Below are 21848 nucleotides of genomic sequence, written 5' to 3'. Positions count from 1 at the left end.
TTCCGGCTCTGCGAGGGGGACGGCGCGGCTCTGGAATCGGACGGCGAGGGTGAGATCCTGCGTACCGATCCCTCTGGAGCTAATGGTGTCCAGTAGCCTAAGAAGCAGGACCTAGCTTCAGAGAGTAGGGCTGCTTCTCTCCCCTCAGTCCCACAATGCAGAGCTCCCTGAAAATAAAAAACCTAACAAAATACTTTCTCTCAGCAAACTCAGGAGAGCTCACTGAAAAGCACCCAGCTCGTCTGGGCACAGTATCAAACTGAGGTCTGGAGGAGGGGCATAGAGGGAGGAGCCAGTGCACACCAGAACCTAAATTCTTTCTTAAAGTGTCCATGTCTCCTGCGGAGCCCGTCTATCCCCATGGTCCTTACGGAGTCCCCAGCATCCACTAGGACGTTAGAGAAATGACAACTGAATTCCGCTCTGTGTTATCTATCCACGTATTTAGCATTTAGCAAAGATTGAAAGGAACATTATTGTTATAAAGTAAACTATAATTTATTAGACACATTTCCAAAGTTGAGAAAGTGTATGCATGACAGTGAGCAAAATAAATAACACAGAACTTTTATTTTCTTGCATATTTACTTAAACATTTCTGTACAAAGTGTCTTGGAAAGCTATGATTCTATCCAGCATAACCACAATATTTGTACATGTGATATTAAAGGTTGTACTTTGTGTCAGCATGTGATAAATGCACACCATCAAGCACCTGCCTAAGATTTAATGTTAATGCACTGTACAATGCAATAATTAACTTTGTACTTGCATTAGGGCATAGCTCTCCCAGAGAAGACAAATGGCATTATAAGTCGCCCAGCAAGCCTCTGTTTCCCTCCTCTGTCCTTCCTGTTGAAGCAAACAAATAACGCTATTTGTGAAATTACTGGGATATTCGATTCTTTCTATAAATATTTAGGAAACACAACATGTATTTCAGCAGAGGGTGCTGTCCTCTAGTTCAAGAACACGTTAGATTACAAGGTCATGCAGCCTATTGATAAATCACACTGCCGTGATTCCTAACTGACAGCTCAAACTAACATCAAGCTGGATGAGAGAGAACAAAAGGCCATCAAGCAGCCATTTTCTTGACACTTTTATTCAATCACCAGCAGATTGCTTACAACAGCAATAGCAGCTGTTTTGTCTTCATCTTTCCACATTTGATAAAAGGTGTCAACTCAAATTTTTGTAAATAATTCACTTACCCCTACTGCAAACTCCAGCACTGCTCAACATACAGTATGTATTCCTTCAGAGCGCTTCACTATGGCAGGTCAGGGCTCAGTGATATGAAATCAAGGTCATCTCTGATCTCAAAGGAAATACTGATAAAACATCAGTGCTTGAAGGTCAAAGATAAGAAAGACATTGGGATATTTCTGATGTGGACAGAAAAGCTACACAATCACATGTAAACACAGCACTGTGCCTGTTACCTGGCATATTAGTTTTCTATTGTGATCAATGTGACAACAACACCCATTTGTCAGCTACTTAACCCCTTGTGTTACATGTGTACAACAACTACTAAATGTGCTTGGGACAGTGATACAAGTTAGTACTGCAGCAGTCTGTGGAAAAATTGCATGTGTCACTTAATTCCGACTGCACAACAGATACATAATACTTTCTTAAAGACAGGAACACCGGTACATTTTTTTTTGGGGGGGGGGGGGGGGGGAATAACATTTAAGCACCCCAATATATAAAAAACAATTAATACACAGGGGAAACACACATTATGCAAATTTTCTCCCTAAGCATTAGTTTTCGGGGGATTTTCCACAAAATGTGTGTAATAAATATGCCCCTAAAACATATCTGTAACATGGAGTAAGTAAGGCTGTTACAAGCTGCCTCAACTTGTCTCCCTCCCGGGTCCCGGCTGTTGCTAGACAACCAGGACACTGTCTTATGGCCATGCTGCCTGACATTCCCCACTGGTTGCCGGGCAATGGGACGATGGCAGCTGTGGTAACCTAGCAGCCTGGACACCAGATAGCTACGTGCAGTGCTGCAGCTGCACGTGATCTTTAATTGGTTTGAATCTTCCCATGCCGCCTCTGCTGATTGGTCCTCCTTGTTCTTATAAGGCAGTCAGCCCAGCTTCCCCCCTCCAGGTATAGCTTATACCCTGTGTGTAAGTCGCTGGTCCCTGTCCCAGATTCCTATGGATTCTCTGTTTGTCTGAATAATATTCTGCCTTGTACCTTTCGAAACTCTATCTGTCTAGAGAATACTCTGTCTAGTACCTATGTTCTCCAGTTTAATTACTCCCTGCCTGTTTTTCGTGTCTGTTCTCTATCACTCTAGTTCCTGAGCACAGCTTGCAGTAGGGGCTATCCTCGCGGTGCTGTGTATACCATACCGCAGTACTGCAGCTCCACCAACACCATGGGCCAAATGTAATAGAGTGAGAGTTTCAGAAAGTGAGAGATTTGGTAAGGTTTTGCAGGTTTTTTTTTTATTTAACAAAAAGGGAGGTAATCTGCGCACTGGGGTGGTTTTACTGTATGGGATGTGCTGCTAGTCAAAAGGGTGTCCTTGCCCTTTGGTTCAATGTGGATATCTGGTTTTCACCTGACTGCGCTCATCCCCTGCAGTTTGAGTACTCGTGAAATGATGCAAATGGATACTTATATAAAGGTGTGTTTTACTTTCACATGTATCAAATATGACACTCAATATAATGAAACAGTGCAGATAATATTGTGGAACATGAAAAAGGTGGTAATCACAATGTGTGCTCCACGGGGAGCACCTGTTTAACTCAGTCCTTTAATCACTCAAATTGGTGATTAAATCCTTTAGGTTCTTGGCGTGTGTGTTCTGACACAAAGGCCAATGGGCTGGAAAAAATATATATATGTAATGATTAAATCTGGCTGTGTTGCTTTAAAAGTCAAATATAGATTTTCCAGTGGAAATGTCTCTAGTCCTGACCGGACTGTGTGGGCTTTAAAAATCTGTCTTTAGTAATTAGATTCATATAGTTGCAGAGGACGGCGTCCCGTACCTCTGCGTGTGGAAGTCAGGTATTCGTGCACTGTCGTTGCGGCCGTACTTGTAAGATGTGCGGGTGCAGCGGGAACCTCCTGGCGGCTCCGGACAGACTCGTCCCTCAGCTCGCGCACCCGCTCTCCGGTTCGTCCTGTTAGGGATCTCCCCGTGTGCCTGTGCCGCTCGCTGGGTTGGTCGTGTTCGCGTGGGGGGGAGCTCAGCCGCAGGATCTAAACAGAGCCTGTGGCAGTGTTGCACCTCCCCACAACGGAGTACTCACCTGTGTGGTCCTCCTACTGCCCGTCCGTCTGTACTGCTTACCGATGTCTGCGCCGTAGGTCCGAGGGTCTCACAGCACTCTCCTATCCTCCAATGGTTTGATGTCTCTTAGTCGTCTCCTCCAACGTGTTTCAACCGGATCGGTCTTCCTCTGGGAGTCTTTGCAGTGTTCTGATAGTGGTGGGTGTTAAAATGGCTTGCGGGCGGGACCAGCATCAGTTCCTCCTTTGTTCCACTGATTTGATTGGTGGTTGAGGTTGTCAGTATTGGGTGTTAAATTGGCTTGCATGCGGGACCAGCATCAGTTCCTCCTTTGTTCCACTGATTTGATTGGTGGTTGAGGTTGTCAGTATTGCAGGGGGCAGATCACATGTTCCTGCAATCTGTCCCATTTGTGAGTTTCAGAAACAGGGAAAAGGGAAAGTATGAAAACATGGCAATGCAAATGAAATTCCTTTTTTTTTTTTTTTTTTTTTTAAAAGGTCCATAGTGGTGTTTCTTAATTATTTTTTGTTAGGCATTTATATTCTCGGACAAATAATACGATTCTGGTTGTGTGTCTGGGTTTCTGAATTTCAGTCATCGGTACCAAGGTGCATTAACCAATGAACATAATATACTTTGGTCATGTAAAATTAAATGAGAATTGCGGTTATTGTATACCAGTGATGGTGTGAATCTTATTGTTAGAGCAAATGGTATAGGGCCTGTTGGTAAGCTTACTATTGTGGAAGATGTTACGTTACGTCGGGATATTTCTTATGTGTTTTATGTGGCAATGGTATGTGGCTTGTTAGTATGCTATCTGATCACGGAGCTTTTCAAAAATTCAAGATGTTTCTTGTGTGTCAACAATTATGGTAAAGTGGATTCTTTGGTATTGTTATGAAATATCTGGGATATATGCAACTGTCCTACTTTGGAGTGGTTTATAATCCTATGTTCCCTGTGGGCTTTTTCTGGGTATTGGATATCTGTATACTAAATGACTGGTTCTACTTGCAGATGATAGACAATTATGGTAAAGAATCCACTTTACCATAATTGTTGACACACAAGAAACATTTTAAAACATCCACAGGTGGAACTAATTATTTCACTTGTGATTCTGTGAGGAGACCTGGAAAACATGAACTGATTGGGGCTCTGAGGACCGAGTTTGAGAATCATGCCATAAAGTAGACAAGATAATCTTATCATTATTTAAGAACTAGGGCCCAGATGTATTAAGCCTTAAAAAGTGATAAAGTAGAGACTGATAAAGAGTGATAAATGACCAGCCAATCAGCTCCTTACTGTCATTTTTCTAAAACATACTGTTACATCACAGTTAGGAAGCTGATTGGGTGGTCACATATCACTCTTTATCCGTTTCCACTTTATCAGGCTTAATACATTTGGGCCTACATCAGAAGGAAGGAAGGATTGATTTGTAATTTAATTTAATTCTTTAATTATGAAAATGTTAAGTAAGGAGGACATTGGAGACATTCTTCTTTCTTCGCCTTTTCTTCTCTTCTGAATTGCTGTAAAAGAAAGAAAGAATGATTAGCTTAGAATTTGACAGCAGTTAAGGAGTAAGAACCACTTGGCCCATCTAATGCACATATTATAAACCTGTGTTTTTTTGTTGAAAGCAGTTAACCTACCAGTATGTTTTTGGATTGTGGGTGAGAATATACAAACTCCACACAGTTAGTACCATGTTGGTAATCAAACTCATAACCTCAGAGCTGTGATACAGTAATGCTAACCATTACACCAGAGGTTTTCAAACTCGGTCCTCGGGGGCACACACAGTGCATGTTTTGCAGGTCTCCTCACAGAATCGCAAGTGAAATAATTAGCTCCACCTGTGGACCTTTTAAAATGTGTCAGTGAGTAATTAATACACCTGTGCACCTGCAGGGTTACCTGCAAAACATGCACTGTGTGTGCCCCCGAGGACCGAGTTTGAGAACCTCTGCATTACACGATCCATACTGCCCTAGTTGCTGAAAAAGAAAGAGAGAAGGATTGATTAGTTAGCATACCAGTGTCATTCTGTTAGAAAAAGTCATGGATTTCACAGCAAGATGGCTTACCCCGTTAAGACTCTCCTCTGGATATGTCATTTCTGATAAGCACACAATAAACTTGGTGGTTCAGATTTTTTTTTTAAAATGACGGGATCGTGCAGGAGTGATCACACTTGATCCTAGGTTTAAGTCATACTTTGTGTCTTTCTTGCCAACAGACACAAATCTGCAGAGATACAAAGATCAGTTGGTGAGAAAATTGTCAGCTGAAGCGGAACGTGACCCAGCAGCATTTCCTCCTTCAGTTTCTCTGGCAACTGCGGCTGCCAGCAGAAAACAAAATTTTCCTAAGAGACCCAGTGGCAGATCAGTCAGCAAAAACTTTTGACATATTGTTTGGACTGAATGAACTGGCTACAATTATGTCTACTGTGACTGCAAATAATACGGGATACGGTCGTTAGGTCGACACAACTTAGGTCAACAGTCATTAGGTCGACCACTAAAGGTCGACATGCATTAGGTCGACATGGACACTCGGTCGACATGGTCATTAGGTCGACAGGTCAAAAGGTCGACATGAGTTTTTCAAAAATGTTTAAATTTTTGGACTTTTTCATACTTTACAATCCACGTGGACTACAATTGGGAATGGTGACCTGTGCTGAGCGCAGCGGTAGCGGAGTGAGGCACCTTGCCTGAAGTATGCCGAGTGAAGCGAGCCATGTGAGGGGACACGGTGCACTAATTAGGGTTCCCCGTCACTTTACGAAGAAAACGACACCAAAAAAAGTCCAAAAACCCATGTCAACCTTTTGACCTATCGACCTAGTACATGTCGACCTAATGACCATGTCGACCCAGTGTCCCTGACGACCTAATGCATGTCAACCTTCAGTGGTCAACCTAATGACTGTCAACCTAAGTTAAGTCGACCCAACGACCCATACCCAATAATATGATCACCATTCAAAAAATGGTTGGTGAGTATTTTGGTGATAGCATCCAAATAGGCACGTCAGACAGTCTGTTCCACTACTGGCAGGAAAAAAAAAGCAATTTGGAGGCCCTTCCACAAACTGGCTTTACTTTACTTTAGTTGCCCACCCTCCAGTGTGTACTCAGAAGGTTTTCAGCACAGCCGGAAACCTTGTCAGCGATCGGCGTAGGAGTTCTTACTCTCCTCTCAAATATTCGTCCTCCATATCTATCAACAGACACGAAGTGGAGTACGGCACCCCCCCCCCCCCAATTTGTACATAAAATGTACCACCTACAGTGTCACACTATACGTGTATGAGTACCAAGTAAAATATATGACCGTGAATGACTATGAAAATATATTACTGTGGTACCACCTTCACCCATAGCATTGCACAATACATGTATGAGTATGAAAATATATTACTGTAGTACCACCTTCACCCACGATGTCGCACAATACATGTATGAGTATGAAATAATAATATACTGCTGTCTGACCGGCAGTGTCACAGTACTTATGAAAATAAAATAAATATTGTATAGTACACTGGTGTACAGCACTAACAAAAAATATATATTTTTTTAATTACATTTTTAGGATTTTTGTTTTTAGCTTTTATTATTTTAATTTCACAATGGGCGGAGCCCCTGGATGGATGGACAGATCACCCCTTTCAGATATAGTAGACCGATCACCCCTTTCCGATATAGTAGACAGGGCATCCATTTTCAGATATAGCAGACAGAGCCCTCCTGGACTGATACTGATAGGACACACCAGCCCCTGGATGTTACCGGGTTTATTTAATTAACACTGGGGCAGAGGACCCTGCAAGTATGGACAGAGCACCCCTTTCAGATACAGCAGACAGACCACCCCTTGACTGATACTGCAATTGGACACACCAGTCCCTGTATGTTATACTGGGTTACATTAATTAATGCTGGGACAGAGCCTCCTGGATGTGTGGACAGAGCACCTCTTTTAGATATAGCAGACAGAGCGCCCTTCCCAGATACACCAGCCCCATGCCAGTCAGTCATCTCTATGAGCGTCGTCGTCTAGTGTTTCACCTCCCGGGCAGGGCGATCGGCGGCCGCCCGTACACACTGTGCAATATGACCGCTCATATCGCTCAGTGACGTCACGTAGCCGCCGGCCTTGCATGCAGCTCCTGGATGTCTAGATCGAGCTTGCATGCACTGCTGACAGCGACAATCGTTGCCAACCCGCGGGGCCGCGCATTGTTCGTCGCTGGTGGCATACACTATTGACGATAAATTGAGAGACGTCGCACAGGAAGGGGGAAAATGAGCAACGTTGCTCATTTTATTGGCAAGTGTGTATGGGCCTTTAGAGGTCAAGAAACTTGTAAGGAGCCTTTTTTGAGACCTCATCTCTCCTGAAACTGCCTTCCTGCTATACTGCTGAGCCCAATTTCGAAGCGAGCATCGGAGGGCACCGGGCGGCAGCCCGTACCATCCAATCTCACTGTGAAGTCACGTTCTAAACAGTGAGTGGACTCAGTGGAGGAGATACACAGTCAGCACAACGGAACACTGCGTCTTTGCTGAGACCTGACTGTGGAGCAGCTCTGAAGGACAGCGAGCCGCCCTGTCAGGGAATCACCTGGACAGTACAACACAGCCACACGGCTGCACGTTAATAAGGCTGCAAATACCTTACCGGTGACAAACAAATAAGGACTGGGCATATCCTATGAAGGCTGGCCAGATAGTAGATGACTGCCCCTCGCAATAAGGTACTTAACAATTTTTTAAAGTTATAAAACCAGCAAAAGGGATATTATTTAGTGATGTGCACCGGAAATTTTTCGGGTTTTGGTTTTGGATTTGGGTCCGCGGCCGTGTTTTGAATTCGGACGCGTTTTGGCCAAAACCTCCCTGAAATTTTTTTGTCGGATTCGGGTGTGTTTTGGATTCGGGTGTTTTTTTTTACAAAAAACCCTCAAAAACAGCTTAAATCATAGAATTTGGGGGTCATTTTGATCCCAGAGTATTAACCTCAATAACCATAATTTCCACTCATTTTCAGTCTATTCTGCACACCTCACACCTCACAATATTATTTTTAGTCCTAAAATTTGCACCGAGGTCGCTGGATGGCTAAGCTAAGCGACACAAGTGGCCGACACAAACACCTGGCCCATCTAGGAGTGGCACTGCAGTGTCAGGCAGGATGGCACTTCCAAAAAATTGTCCCCAAACAGCACATGATGCAAAGAAAAAGAGGCGCACCAAGGTCGCTGTGTGACTAAGCTAAGCGACACAAGTGGCCGACACAAACACCTGGCCCATCTAGGAGTGGCACTGCAGTGTCAGGCAGGATGGCACTTCAAAAAAAATTGTCCCCAAACAGCACATGATGCAAAGAAAAATGAAAGAAAAAAGAGGTGCAAGATGGAATTGTCCTTGGGCCCTCCCACCCACCCTTATGTTGTATAAACAGGACATGCATACTTGTCAGACTTGGTTTTGTCTGTGTCCCCGGAGGGGGCGCTAGTGGGTCAGTGGAGGTGGATGGGAGAAAACGAGGAGGCTGGATTATGTTTCTGCGCATGAGCGCAATGATATTTATTAGACAGATGGTTCACAAAACGGCAGCAGAAAATAACAGTAGGAAATGCAAATGTCAATTGTACAGCGTGGCAGCTGAAAGTCTATGGTAACAGAATGAATGGTGACTGATGAAATGATAACCGGTAGTGATGATAACAGATGAGTGATAACTTGGCAGAGAATATTCTGGTATGGGAACCAGAGCAGATTAAAACATGGAACCAGCAGAGATGGTGTTGTATGGCAAACCTGGTAGCAGAGGCAGGAGTCTGACTATGTCCACAGTGCAGGTGATGAGGCACTGGCAGCATGCAAGCTGCATCACAGGTGGAGAGATGGAACACACCTGGAGTCAGTCTCTACTGCTAGGCTGAAGCACACAGAGATGGTGGTGAGTGTGAAGCCTGTAGATGGAAGCAGGTATTGCTGGGGCTTGTAGTTCCACGGAGCTGTGAGAAGTAACCAGGAGTACAGAGTCTTAAGTAGATAGCCAGGAACACGGAACAGCAGGTAGGTATCCAGGTACACGGAGGAAACAGGAACCAGATCCTTACACATGAGTCGCGGGAGTGACACAAAGTTCAGGATGCCTGCAGACTGATCCTGCAGCTTCATATATACCCCTTGTTACACAGTCATTGGTGGAGTGAGGAAAAGTGGGTGCGGCCAAGCACCGGATTGGCCGCCGTATGCTGACTGCTGGAGGCTGTCATGGCGGCGCCCATGCCGCGGCCTAGCGGGAACGCGGCGTGCTACACGCCCGCTATCACAGGAGCGCTCCCAGGCCCAGGATGGCGTCTGATGGCAGAGACGCGGATGACAGATGAACGCAGGGACCCAGGACGGAGTCCGCAGCGGCGGACAGATGTCACCGTGGTGAGTCGATTCCTGACAGTACCCCCCCTTTAAGGGTGGGCACCGAACACCCACGTGGCTTGGAAGGATGAGTGTTATGGAAGACACGGACCAACCTTGGAGCATGGACATCCAACGAATTTACCCAACTTCTCTCCTCTGGGCCATAACCGGACCAATCGACAAGGTATTGAAGACGTCCATACCGGCAACGGGAATCCAGAATCTTGCCAATCTCGAACTCCACGCCCCGCTGAGTTCGAACTTTGGGACCAACTGGAAGAGCTCTTTGGAAACGATTCAGGACTAAAGGTCTGAGGAGAGAAACATGAAAAGCATTAGGTATTCGCAGAGAAGGTGGTAACTTCAGCTTGTAGGCCACAGGGTTGATGACTCTTTCGACAGGAAAGGGACCAATGAAACGTGGTGCAAATTTCATAGACGGGACCCTAAGACGGAGGTTCCGGGTAGACAGCCAAACCTTGTCCCCAGGTTTCAGGCTAGGAACTGCACGTCTTTTGCGATCAGCAAAGTATTTATACCGGCTGGAGGCCTTTTTGAGAGAAGTGTGAATCTTCCTCCAGATTGAAGAAAACTGACTCAGGGCAGTAGTGGCAGCAGGAACATCCATGTGAGGGAGTTCTTGGAAATCTGGAACACGAGGATGTTGCCCATACACTGCGAAAAATGGAGTTGTCTCAGTAGCAGTGTGGTAGCGGAAGTTGTGGGCAAACTCGGCCCATGGGAGCAGATCAAACCAGTCATCCTGAGAAGATGAAACATACAACCTTAAAAATGTCTCTAGTTCTTGATTTACCCTCTCTGTCTGCCCATTCGTCTGAGGGTGGTAAGATGACGAGAACTTCAGTTTAACCTGCATGGCAGAACAGAGAGCCCTCCAAAACCTCGCTACAAACTGTACACCTCGGTCGGATATTATTTCTGAGGGTAGACCATGTAAGCGGAAAATCTCCCGTAGGAAGATTTGGGCGAGTTTTGGGGCAGAAGGGAGACCCTGGAGAGGAACAAAATGGGCCATCTTGGTAAATCTGTCCACTACAACCCAGATGGTATTGTATCCTTGAGAAGGAGGAAGGTCGGAGATAAAGTCCATGGACAGGTGTGACCAAGGGCGACTAGGAACAGACAATGGTTGTAACTGACCTGCTGGAGACTGACGAGGAGTCTTGTGCTGCACACACTTAGGACAGGATGCCACGAAATCCTTGATGTCAGCTTTCATCTTTGGCCACCAGTATGTCTCAGAGAGGAACTTGAAGGTTTTCAGAACACCGGGATGACCAGTGAACTTGGATTGATGGGCCCAAGACAGCAACTTGGGACGGAGTACTGGGGAAACAAAAGTCTTACCAGGAGGAGGAGCTGGGGAGACTTGAGATGCAGCAAATACCACTGGACTCAGGATGGAATGTGGAACTGAGTCAGACGTTTCCTCTACGGATTCCATAGATCGGGATAAGGCGTCAGCTTTAACATTCTGCGAACCTGGGCGGAAATGAAGCTTAAAGTTAAAACGTGAGAAAAACATAGCCCACCTGGACTGGCGAGGATTAAGGCACTGGGCTGCCTTTAAATATAGCAGATTTTTATGATCCGTGTAGATGTTGAACGGATGTTTGGCCCCTTCCAGGAGATACCTCCATTCCTCGAGGGCCAGCTTAATCGCCAGTAGTTCTTGATCTCCAACGGAATAGTTAGCTTCTGCAGGGAGGAATTTACGAGAATAAAATCCACAGGGGTGGATTTTCCCATCAGTTCCCTTCTGGGAGAGAACAGCTCCAACTCCAACTGTAGAGGCATCCACCTCCAACTCGAACGGTCTGTTTACATCTGGCTGGGACAGAACTGGAGCAGACATAAAGGCCAGCTTGATTTTCTGGAAGGCCGCTAAAGCCTCTTCTGACCAGTTGGAATGGTCTGCCCCTTTCCGAGTTAAGTTGGTAATAGGAGCGATGAGAGTGGAGAATCCCCGAATAAATTTCCTATAGTAGTTGGCAAATCCCAGGAACCGCTGAATAGACTTGAGAGAATTTGGAATGGACCAATTGGCAATGGCTTCCAACTTTGTCGGGTCCATCTGGAGATCCGATCCGGAAATTATATATCCCAGGAAGGGTATAGAGGAAACTTCAAAGGTACACTTGGATAGTTTACCGTAGAGCCGGTTCACACGAAGACGTCGGAGGACTTCACGGACTTGTAGACGATGAGAGGGAAGATCTTGGGAGAAGATGAGGATATCATCCAGATAAACAACGAGGTATTTATACAGAACGTCACGGAAGATTTCGTTCACAAAGTGTTGGAACACTGCTGGGGCATTACTCAACCCGAATGGCATTACCAGGTACTCGTAATGACCATCTCGAGTGTTAAAAGCTGTCTTCCATTCGTCACCACTCCGGATTCTGATGAGGTTGTAGGCACCGCGGAGATCTAGCTTGGTGAAGATGCGGGCTCCTTTAACTCTGTCAAATAATTCGGTAATGAGTGGTAATGGATAACTATTTTTAATGGTAATGTCATTGAGACCCCGGTAGTCAATGCATGGACGCAGTCCTCCATCCTTCTTTTTAACAAAGAAGAAGCCTGCACCAGCGGGTGATGATGAAGGACGAATGAATCCCTTCTGTAAATTCTCCCTGATGTAGTCGCTCATCGCTTCAGTTTCGGGAACAGATAACGGGTAGGTACGCCCCCTAGGTGGATTCTTGCCAGGAAGGAGATCGATGGGACAATCCCATTCTCTATGGGGCGGCAGGACATCCGCGGCTTTTTCACTGAAGACATCAGAGAAATCTTGATAAGCCGCAGGAAGACTTGACTGGGTTTTTACTTCAGTAGACTTAATTGGACAAACTTGGGCTAAACAGGACTGATGGCAATGTGAACCCCATGAAGTAAGTTGTAACGTTGACCAGTCAAACTGTGGATTGTGTAGCTGGAGCCAGGGCATGCCCAAAACGATCTCCTGGGTGGCTTGAGGAATGACTAAGAACTTTATTAATTCTGAGTGTAGGAACCCAACTCCCAAAACCACTGGTGCAGTTTGGTGAGAAATATTCCCCTTGGAGATTCGGCTACCATCCACGGCGGTAATGTAGACTGGGTAAGAAAGTTCACATACAGGCAAGCAAAATTTATTTACCGCAGCTTGGGTGATGAAATTTCCTGCGGCTCCACAGTCCACTAATGCTGATGCAGACTGAAGCCCAACTGAAGTCTCTAAAGTCACAGGAAGGATAAGGTCTTGATTAGAAGGAGCTTGTCTAGAAGATCCCAACTTGACTCCTCCTTTACAAGTCAGGATCTGTCGTTTCCCGAACGCACTGTGCAGGAATTAATCTGGTGACCTGCAACCGCACAATAAAGACATAGTCTCTCACGAAGTCTTCTTGACCGCTCCTCAGGAGTTAGGCGGGACCTATTTATTTGCATAGGCTCATCAGAAGGTGGAGACTGGAACTGTACGGAAGGTATCATCCTTGATCTGCGTGGCTCACTCCGAGCACGTTCATTGTTGCGTTCGCGGATGCGAGAGTCCAACTTGATGCACAAGGAAATTAAATCGGACAATTGTACAGGAAGATCGCGGGTTGCCAGTTCGTCCTTGATCCGATCAGAGAGTCCATGCCAGAAAGCTGCTACCAGGGCTTGATTGTTCCACTGAATCTCTGCGGCCAACGTCTGGAACTGGATGACATATTGTCCCATACTACGGGTACCTTGACGAAGTTGGATTAGGTCGGCAGAAGCTGATGTTGCACGACCAGGCTCGTCAAAGATCCGTCTGAAGGTTGACACGAATTCTGCATAGTTGTTAATCAGAGGGTCGGCACGTTCCCACAGAGGAGACACCCAACTCAAAGCAGATCCAGAAAGTAGAGAGATGATGTAGGCAACCTTGGATCTTGACGTGGGGAAATTATGTGACAACAATTCAAACTGGATTTCACATTGGTTGAGAAACCCGCGACATAACTTTGGGCTGCCATCATACTTGCTTGGCACGGGCAGGTGCAGACGTGACACTGGAGCTGATGCAGCCGGCATAGAAGAACTCACAGTACTGGCAGGTGCTGGAGTAACAGGAACTGTAGGAGTGTGTACACTAGGCAGGGATTGCTGTAGTGTATCTATCCGGGAGGACATCCCTTGCAGGAACTGGAACATCTGCTGCTGCGCAGCCTCTTGACCATCCAAACGGGAGACCAGATTTTGCAAGGCCTCTGACCCCACACTCCGTCCACCGTCCGAGTCCATCGATCCTGAACTTACTGTCAGACTTGGTTTTGTCTGTGTCCCCGGAGGGGGCGCTAGTGGGTCAGTGGAGGTGGATGGGAGAAAACGAGGAGGCTGGATTATGTTTCTGCGCATGAGCGCAATGATATTTATTAGACAGATGGTTCACAAAACGGCAGCAGAAAATAACAGTAGGAAATGCAAATGTCAATTGTACAGCGTGGCAGCTGAAAGTCTATGGTAACAGAATGAATGGTGACTGATGAAATGATAACCGGTAGTGATGATAACAGATGAGTGATAACTTGGCAGAGAATATTCTGGTATGGGAACCAGAGCAGATTAAAACATGGAACCAGCAGAGATGGTGTTGTATGGCAAACCTGGTAGCAGAGGCAGGAGTCTGACTATGTCCACAGTGCAGGTGATGAGGCACTGGCAGCATGCAAGCTGCATCACAGGTGGAGAGATGGAACACACCTGGAGTCAGTCTCTACTGCTAGGCTGAAGCACACAGAGATGGTGGTGAGTGTGAAGCCTGTAGATGGAAGCAGGTATTGCTGGGGCTTGTAGTTCCACGGAGCTGTGAGAAGTAACCAGGAGTACAGAGTCTTAAGTAGATAGCCAGGAACACGGAACAGCAGGTAGGTATCCAGGTACACGGAGGAAACAGGAACCAGATCCTTACACATGAGTCGCGGGAGTGACACAAAGTTCAGGATGCCTGCAGACTGATCCTGCAGCTTCATATATACCCCTTGTTACACAGTCATTGGTGGAGTGAGGAAAAGTGGGTGCGGCCAAGCACCGGATTGGCCGCCGTATGCTGACTGCTGGAGGCTGTCATGGCGGCGCCCATGCCGCGGCCTAGCGGGAACGCGGCGTGCTACACGCCCGCTATCACAGGAGCGCTCCCAGGCCCAGGATGGCGTCTGATGGCAGAGACGCGGATGACAGATGAACGCAGGGACCCAGGACGGAGTCCGCAGCGGCGGACAGATGTCACCGTGGTGAGTCGATTCCTGACAATACTTTAACGAACCCATCATTTCAGCGACAGGGTCTGCCACACGACTGTGACTGAAATGACTGGTTGGTTTGGGCCCCCACCAAAAAAGAAGCAATCAATCTCTCCTTGCACAAACTGGCTCTACAGAGGCAAGATGTCCACCTCATCATCATCCTCCGATTCCTCACCCCTTTCACTGTGTACATCCCCCTCCTCACAGATCATTAATTCATCCCCACTGGAATCCACCATCTCAGGTCCCTGTGTACTTTCTGGAGGCAATTGCTGGTGAATGTCTCCACGGAGGAATTGATTATAATTCATTTTGATGAACATCATCTTCTCCACATGTTCTGGAAGTAACCTCGTACGCCGATTGCTGACAAGGTGAGCGGCTGCAGTAAACACTCTTTCGGAGTACACACTGGAGGGTGGGCAACTTAGGTAAAATACAGCCAGTTTGTGCAAGGGCCTCCAAATTGCCTCTTTTTCCTGCCAGTATACGTACGGACTGTCTGACGTGCCTACTTGGATGCGGTCACTCATATAATCCTCCACCATTCTTTCAATGGTGACCGAATCATATGCAGTGACAGTAGACAACATGTCCGTAATCATTGCCAGGTCCTTCAGTCCGGACCAGATGTCAGCACTCGCTCCAGACTGCCCTGCATCACCGCCAGCGGGTGGGCTCGGAATTCTTAGCCTTTTCCTCGCACCCCCAGTTGCGGGAGAATGTGAAGGAGGAGCTGTTGACGGGTCACGTTCCACTTGACTTGACAATTTTCTCACCAGCAGGTCTTTGAACCTCTGCAGACTTGTGTCTGCCGGAAAGAGAGATACAACGTAGGTTTTAAATCTAGGATCAAGCACGGAGGCCAAAATATAGTGCTCTGATTTCAACAGATTGACCACCTGTGAATCCTGGTTAAGCGAATTAAGGGCTCCATCCACAAGTCCCACATGCCTAGCGGAATCGCTCTGTTTTAGCTCCTCCTTCAATGTCTCCAGCTTCTTCTGCAAAAGCCTGATGAGGGGAATGACCTGACTCAGGCTGGCAGTGTCTGAACTGACTTCACGTGTGGCAAGTTCAAAGGGTTGCAGAACCTTGCACAACGTTGAATTCATTCTCCACTGCGCTTGAGTCAGGTGCATTCCCCCTCCTTTGCCTATATCGTTGGCAGATGTATAGGCTTGAATGGCCTTTTGCTGATCCTCCATCCTCTGAAGCATATAGAGGGTTGAATTCCACCTCGTTACCACCTCTTGCTTCAGATGATGGCAGGGCAGGTTCAGGACTGTTTGGTGGTGCTCCAGTCTTCAGCACGCGGTGGCTGAATGCCGAAAGTGGCCCGCAATTCTTCGGGCCACCGACAGCATCTCCTGCATGCCCCTGTCGTTTTTGAAATAATTCTGCACCACCAAATTCAATGTATGTGCAAAACATGGGACGTGCTGTAATTTGCCCAGATGTAATGCACGCACAATATTGCTGGCGTTGTCCGATGTCACAAATCCCCAGGAGAGTCCATTTGGGGTAAGCCATTCTGCGATGATGTTCCTCAGTTTCCGTAAGAGGTTGTCAGCTGTGTGCCTCTTATGGAAAGCGGTGATACAAAGCATAGCCTGCCTAGGAACGAGTTGGTGTTTGCGAGATGCTGCTACTGGTGCCTCCGCTGCTGTTCTTGCTGCGGGAGGCAATACATCTGCCCAGTGGGCTGTCACAGTCATGTAGTCCTGAGTCTGCCCTGCTACACTTGTCCACATGTCCGTGGTTAAATGGACATTGGGTACAACTGCATTTTTTAGGACACTGGTGACTCTTTTTCTGACGTCTGTGTACATTTTCGGTATCGCCTGCCTAGAGAAATGGAACCTAGATGGTATTTGGTACCGGGGACACAGTACCTCAATCAAGTCTCTTGTTGCCTCTGAATTAACGGTGGATACCGGAATCACGTTTCTCACCACCCAGGCTGACAAAACCTGAGTTATCCGCTTTGCAGCAGGATGACTGCTGTGATATTTCATCTTCCTCGCAAAGGACTGTTGGACAGTCAATTGCTTACTGGAAGTAGTACAAGTGGTCTTCCGACTTCCCCTCTGGGATGACAATCGACTCCCAGCAGCAACAACAGCAGCGCCAGCAGCAGTAGGCGTTACACTCAAGGATGCATCGGAGGAATCCCAGGCAGGAGAGGACTCGTCAGACTTGCCAGTGACATGGCCTGCAGGACTATTGGCTTTCCTGTGTAAGGTGGAAATTGACACTGAGGGAGTTGGTGGTGTGGTTTGCAGGAGCTTGGTTACAAGAGGAAGGGATTTAGTGGTCAGTGGACTGCTTCCGCTGTCATCCAAAGTTTTTGAACTTGTCACTGACTTATGATGAATGCGATGCAGGTGACGTATAAGGGAGGATGTTCCGAGGTGGTTAACGTCCTTACCCCTACTTATTACAGCTTGACAAAGGCAATACACGGCTTGACACCTGTTGTCCGCATTTGTGTTGAAATAATTCCACACCGAAGAGCTGATTTTTTTTTTTGTATTTTGACCAGGCATGTCAATGGCCATATTCGTCCCACGGACAACAGGTGTCTCCCCGGGTGCCTGACTTAAACAAACCACCTCACCATCAGAATCCTCCTTGTCAATTTCCTCCCCAGCGCTAGCAACACCCATATCCTCATCCTGGTGTACTTCAACAATGACATCTTCAATTTGACTATCAGGAACTGGACTGCGGGTGCTCCTTCCAGCACTTGCAGGGGGCGTGCAAATGGTGGAAGGTGCAAGCTATTCCCGTCCAGTGTTGGGAAGGTCAGGCATCGCAACCGACACAATTGGACTCTCCTTGGGGATTTGTGATTTAGAAGAACGCACAGTTCTTTGCTGTGCTTTTTGCCAGCTTAAGTATTTTCATTTCTCTAACGTCCTAAGTGGATGCTGGGGACTCCGTCAGGACCATGGGGAATAGCGGCTCCGCAGGAGACAGGGCACAAAAGTAAAAGCTTTAGGATCAGGTGGTGTGCACTGGCTCCTCCCCCCATGACCCTCCTCCAAGCCTCAGTTAGATTTTTGTGCCCGGCCGAGAAGGGTGCAATCTAGGTGGCTCTCCTAAAGAGCTGCTTAGAGTAAAAGTTTGTTAGGTTTTTTATTTTCAGTGAGTCCTGCTGGCAACAGGCTCACTGCTACGAGGGACTTAGGGGAGAGAAGTGAACTCACCTGCGTGCAGGATGGATTGGCTTCTTAGGCTACTGGACACCATTAGCTCCAGAGGGAGTCGGAACACAGGTCTCACCCTGGGGTTCGTCCCGGAGCCGCGCCGCCGACCCCCCTTGCAGATGCCGAAAAGTGAAGGTCCAGAAACGGCGGCAGAAGACTCTTCAGTCTTCATAAGGTAGCGCACAGCACTGCAGCTGTGCGCCATTGTTGTCAGCACACTTCATAGCAGCGGTCACTGAGGGTGCAGGGCGCTGGGGGGGGGCGCCCTGGGCAGCAATGATAGTACCTTATTCTGGCTAAAAATACATCACATATAGCCCCTGGGGGCTATATGGATGTATTTAACCCCTGCCAGGTCTCAGAAAAACGGGAGAAGAAGCCCGCCGAAAAGGGGGCGGGGCCTATTCTCCTCAGCACACAGCGCCATTTTCCCTCACAGAAATGCTGGTGGGAAGGCTCCCAGGCTCTCCCCTGCACTGCACTACAGAAACAGGGTTAAAACAGAGAGGGGGGGCACTTATTTGGCGATATGTATATATATATTAAAATGCTATAAGGGAAAAACACTTATATAAAGGTTGTCCCTGTATAATTATAGCGTTTTTGGTGTGTGCTGGCAAACTCTCCCTCTGTCTCCCCAAAGGGCTAGTGGGGTCCTGTCCTCTATCAGAGCATTCCCTGTGTGTGTGCTGTGTGTCGGTACGTGTGTGTCGACATGTATGAGGACGATGTTGGTGAGGAGGCGGAGCAATTGCCTGAAATGGTGATGTCACTCTCTAGGGAGTCGACACCGGAATGGATGGCTTATTTAAGGAATTACGTGATAATGTCAACACGCTGCAAGGTCGGTTGACGACATGAGACGGCCGGCAAACAAATTAGTACCTGTCCAGGCGTCTCAAACACCGTCAGGGGCTGTAAAACGCTCATTTACCTCAGTCGGTCGACACAGACACAGACACGGACACTGACTCCAGTGTCGACGGTGAAGAAACAAACGTATTTTCCTTTAGGGCCACACGTTACATGTTAAGGGCAATGAAGGAGGTGTTACATATTTCTGATACTACAAGTACCACAAGAAGGGTATTATGTGGGGTGTGAAAAAACTACCTGTAGTTTTTCCTGAATCAGATAAATTAAATGAAGTGTGTGATGATGCGTGGGTTTCCCCCGATAGAAAATTATTGGCGGTATACCCTTTCCCGCCAGAAGTTAGGGCGCGTTGGGAAACACCCTTTAGGGTGGATAAGGCGCTCACACGCTTATCAAAACAAGTGGCGGTACCGTCTCCAGATAGGGCCGCCCTCAAGGAGCCAGCTGAGAGGCTGGAAAATATCCTAAAAAGGTATATACACACATACTGGTGTTATACTGCGACCAGCGATCGCCTCAGCCTGGATGTGCAGCGCTGGGGTGGCTTGGTCGGATTCCCTGACTGAAAATATTGATACCCTTGACAGGGACAGTATTTTATTGACTATAGAGCATTTAAAGAATGCATTTCTATATATGCGAGATGCACAGAGGGATATTTGCACTCTGGCATCAAGAGTAAGTGCGATGTCCATATCTGCCAGAAGATGTTTATGGACACGACAGTGGTCAGGTGATGCAGATTCCAAACGGCACATGGAAGTATTGCCGTATAAAGGGGAGGAGTTATTTGGGGTCGGTCCATCGGACCTGGTGGCCTCGGCAACAGCTGGAAAATCCATCTTTTTTACCCCAAATCACATCTCAGCAGAAAAAGACACCGTCTTTTCAGCCTCAGTCCTTTCGTCCCCATAAGGGCAAGCGGGCAAAAGGCCAGTCATATCTGCCCAGGGATAGAGGAAAGGGAAGAAGACTGCAGCAGGCAGCCAATTCCCAGGAACAGAAGCCCTCCACAGCTTCTGCCAAGTCCTCAGCATGACGCTGGGGCCGTACAAGCGGACTCAAGTGCGGTGGGGGGTCGTCTCAAGAGTTTCAGCGCGTAGTGGGCTCACTCGCAAGTGGACCCCTGGATCCTACAAGTAGTATCCCAGGGGTACAGACTGGAAATTCGAGACGTCTCCCCTTCGCAGGCTCCTGATGTCTGCTTTACCAACGTCTTCCTCCGACAGGGAGGCAGTATTGGAAACAATTCACAAGCTGTATTCCCAGCAGGTGATAATCAAAGTACCCCTCCTACAACAAGGAAAGGGGTATTATTCCACACTATATTGTGGTACTGAAGCCAGACAGCTCGGTGAGACCTATTCTAAATGGGAAATCTTTGAACACTTACATACAAAGGTTCAAATCAAGATGGAGTCACTCAGAGCAGTGATAGCGAACCAGGAAGAAGGGGACTATATGGTGTCCCTGGACATCAAGGATGCTTACCTCCATGTCCCAAATTGCCCTTCTCAATGATGATTCTTCTTCAAAGAAAAGGCGTCTTAATTATCCCTTACTTGGACGATCTCCTGATAAGGGCAAGGTCCAGAGAACAGTTGGAAGTCGGAGTAGCACTATCTCAAGTAGTTCTACGACAGCACGGGTGGATTCTAAATATCCAAAATCACAGCCGTTTCCGACGACACGTCTGCTGTTCCTAGGGATGGTTCTGGACACAGTCCAGAAAAAGGTGTTTCTCCCGGAGGAGAAAGCCAGGGAGTTATCCGAGCTAGTCAGGAACCTCCTAAAACCAGGAAAAGTGTCAGTGCATCATTGCACAAGAGTCCTGGGAAAAATGGTGGCTTATTACGAAGCGATTCCATTCGGCAGATTCCGCGCAAGAACTTTTCAGTGGGATCTGCTGGACAAATGGTCCGGATCGCATTTTCAGATGCATCAGCGGATAACCCTATCTCCAAGGACAAGGGTGTCTCTCCTGTGGTGGTTACAGAGTGCTCATCTTCTAGAGGGCCGCAGATTCGGCATTCAGGATTGGATGCTGGTGACCACGGAGGCCAGCCTGAGAGGCTGGGGAGCAGTCACACAGGGAAAAAATTTCCAGGGAGTGTGATCAAGTCTGGAGATTTTTCTCCACATAAATATACTGGAGCTAAGGGCAATTTACAATGCTCTAAGCTTAGCAAGACCTCTGCTTCAAGGTCAGCCGGTATTGATCCAGTGGGACAACATCACGGCAGTCGCCCACGTAAACAGACAGGGCGGCACAAGAAGCAGGAGGGCAATGGCAGAAACTGCAAGGATTTTTCGCTGGGCGGAAAATCATGTGATAGCACTGTCAGCAGTGTTCATTCCGGGAGTGGACAACTGGGAAGCAGACTTCCTCAGCAGGCACAACCTCCACCCGGGAGAGTGGGGACTTCATCGGGAAGTCTTCCACATGATTGTGAACCGTTGGAAAAGACCAAAGGTGGACATGATGGCGTCCCGCCTGAACAAAAAACTGGACAAGTATTGCGCCAGGTCAAAAGACCCTCAGGCAATAGCTGTGGACGTTTCTGGTAACACCGTGGGTGTACCAGTCGGTGTATGTCTTCCCTCCTCTGCTTCTCATACCAAAGGTATTGAGAATTATAAGACGTAGAGGAGTAAGAACTATACTCGTGGCTCCGGATTGGCCAAGAAGGACTTGGTACCCGGAACTTCAAGAGATGCTCACAGAGGACTCATGGCCTCTGCCGCTAAGA

General features: G+C 47.4%; 2 long non-coding RNA genes across 2 annotated transcripts in view; one reads left to right on the top strand and one right to left on the bottom strand.

The window, feature by feature from the left end:
* Window positions 1-566: 566 nt before the first annotated feature.
* On the bottom strand, window positions 567-3508 carry LOC135050757 (uncharacterized). The gene is made up of 3 exons (XR_010241789.1): window positions 3331-3508; window positions 1215-1351; window positions 567-852 (listed from the first exon to the last, which is right to left on the bottom strand). It is a non-coding gene; the product is annotated as an uncharacterized LOC135050757 (long non-coding RNA).
* LOC135050758 (uncharacterized) overlaps window positions 2133-21848 on the top strand; it is a 40963-nt gene continuing 21247 nt past the window's right edge. Inside the window, exons 1-2 of the long non-coding RNA XR_010241790.1 lie at window positions 2133-2149; window positions 2323-2450. This is a non-coding gene — a long non-coding RNA (uncharacterized LOC135050758). The remainder of the gene's footprint in view (window positions 2150-2322; window positions 2451-21848) is intronic.

Source organism: Pseudophryne corroboree, chromosome 2 (genome assembly GCF_028390025.1).
Source record: "Pseudophryne corroboree isolate aPseCor3 chromosome 2, aPseCor3.hap2, whole genome shotgun sequence".
Classification (NCBI taxonomy): domain Eukaryota; kingdom Metazoa; phylum Chordata; class Amphibia; order Anura; family Myobatrachidae; genus Pseudophryne; species Pseudophryne corroboree.
The sequence above is the reverse complement of the archived record's forward strand: the minus strand, read 5'-3'. Positions and strand labels throughout refer to the sequence as shown.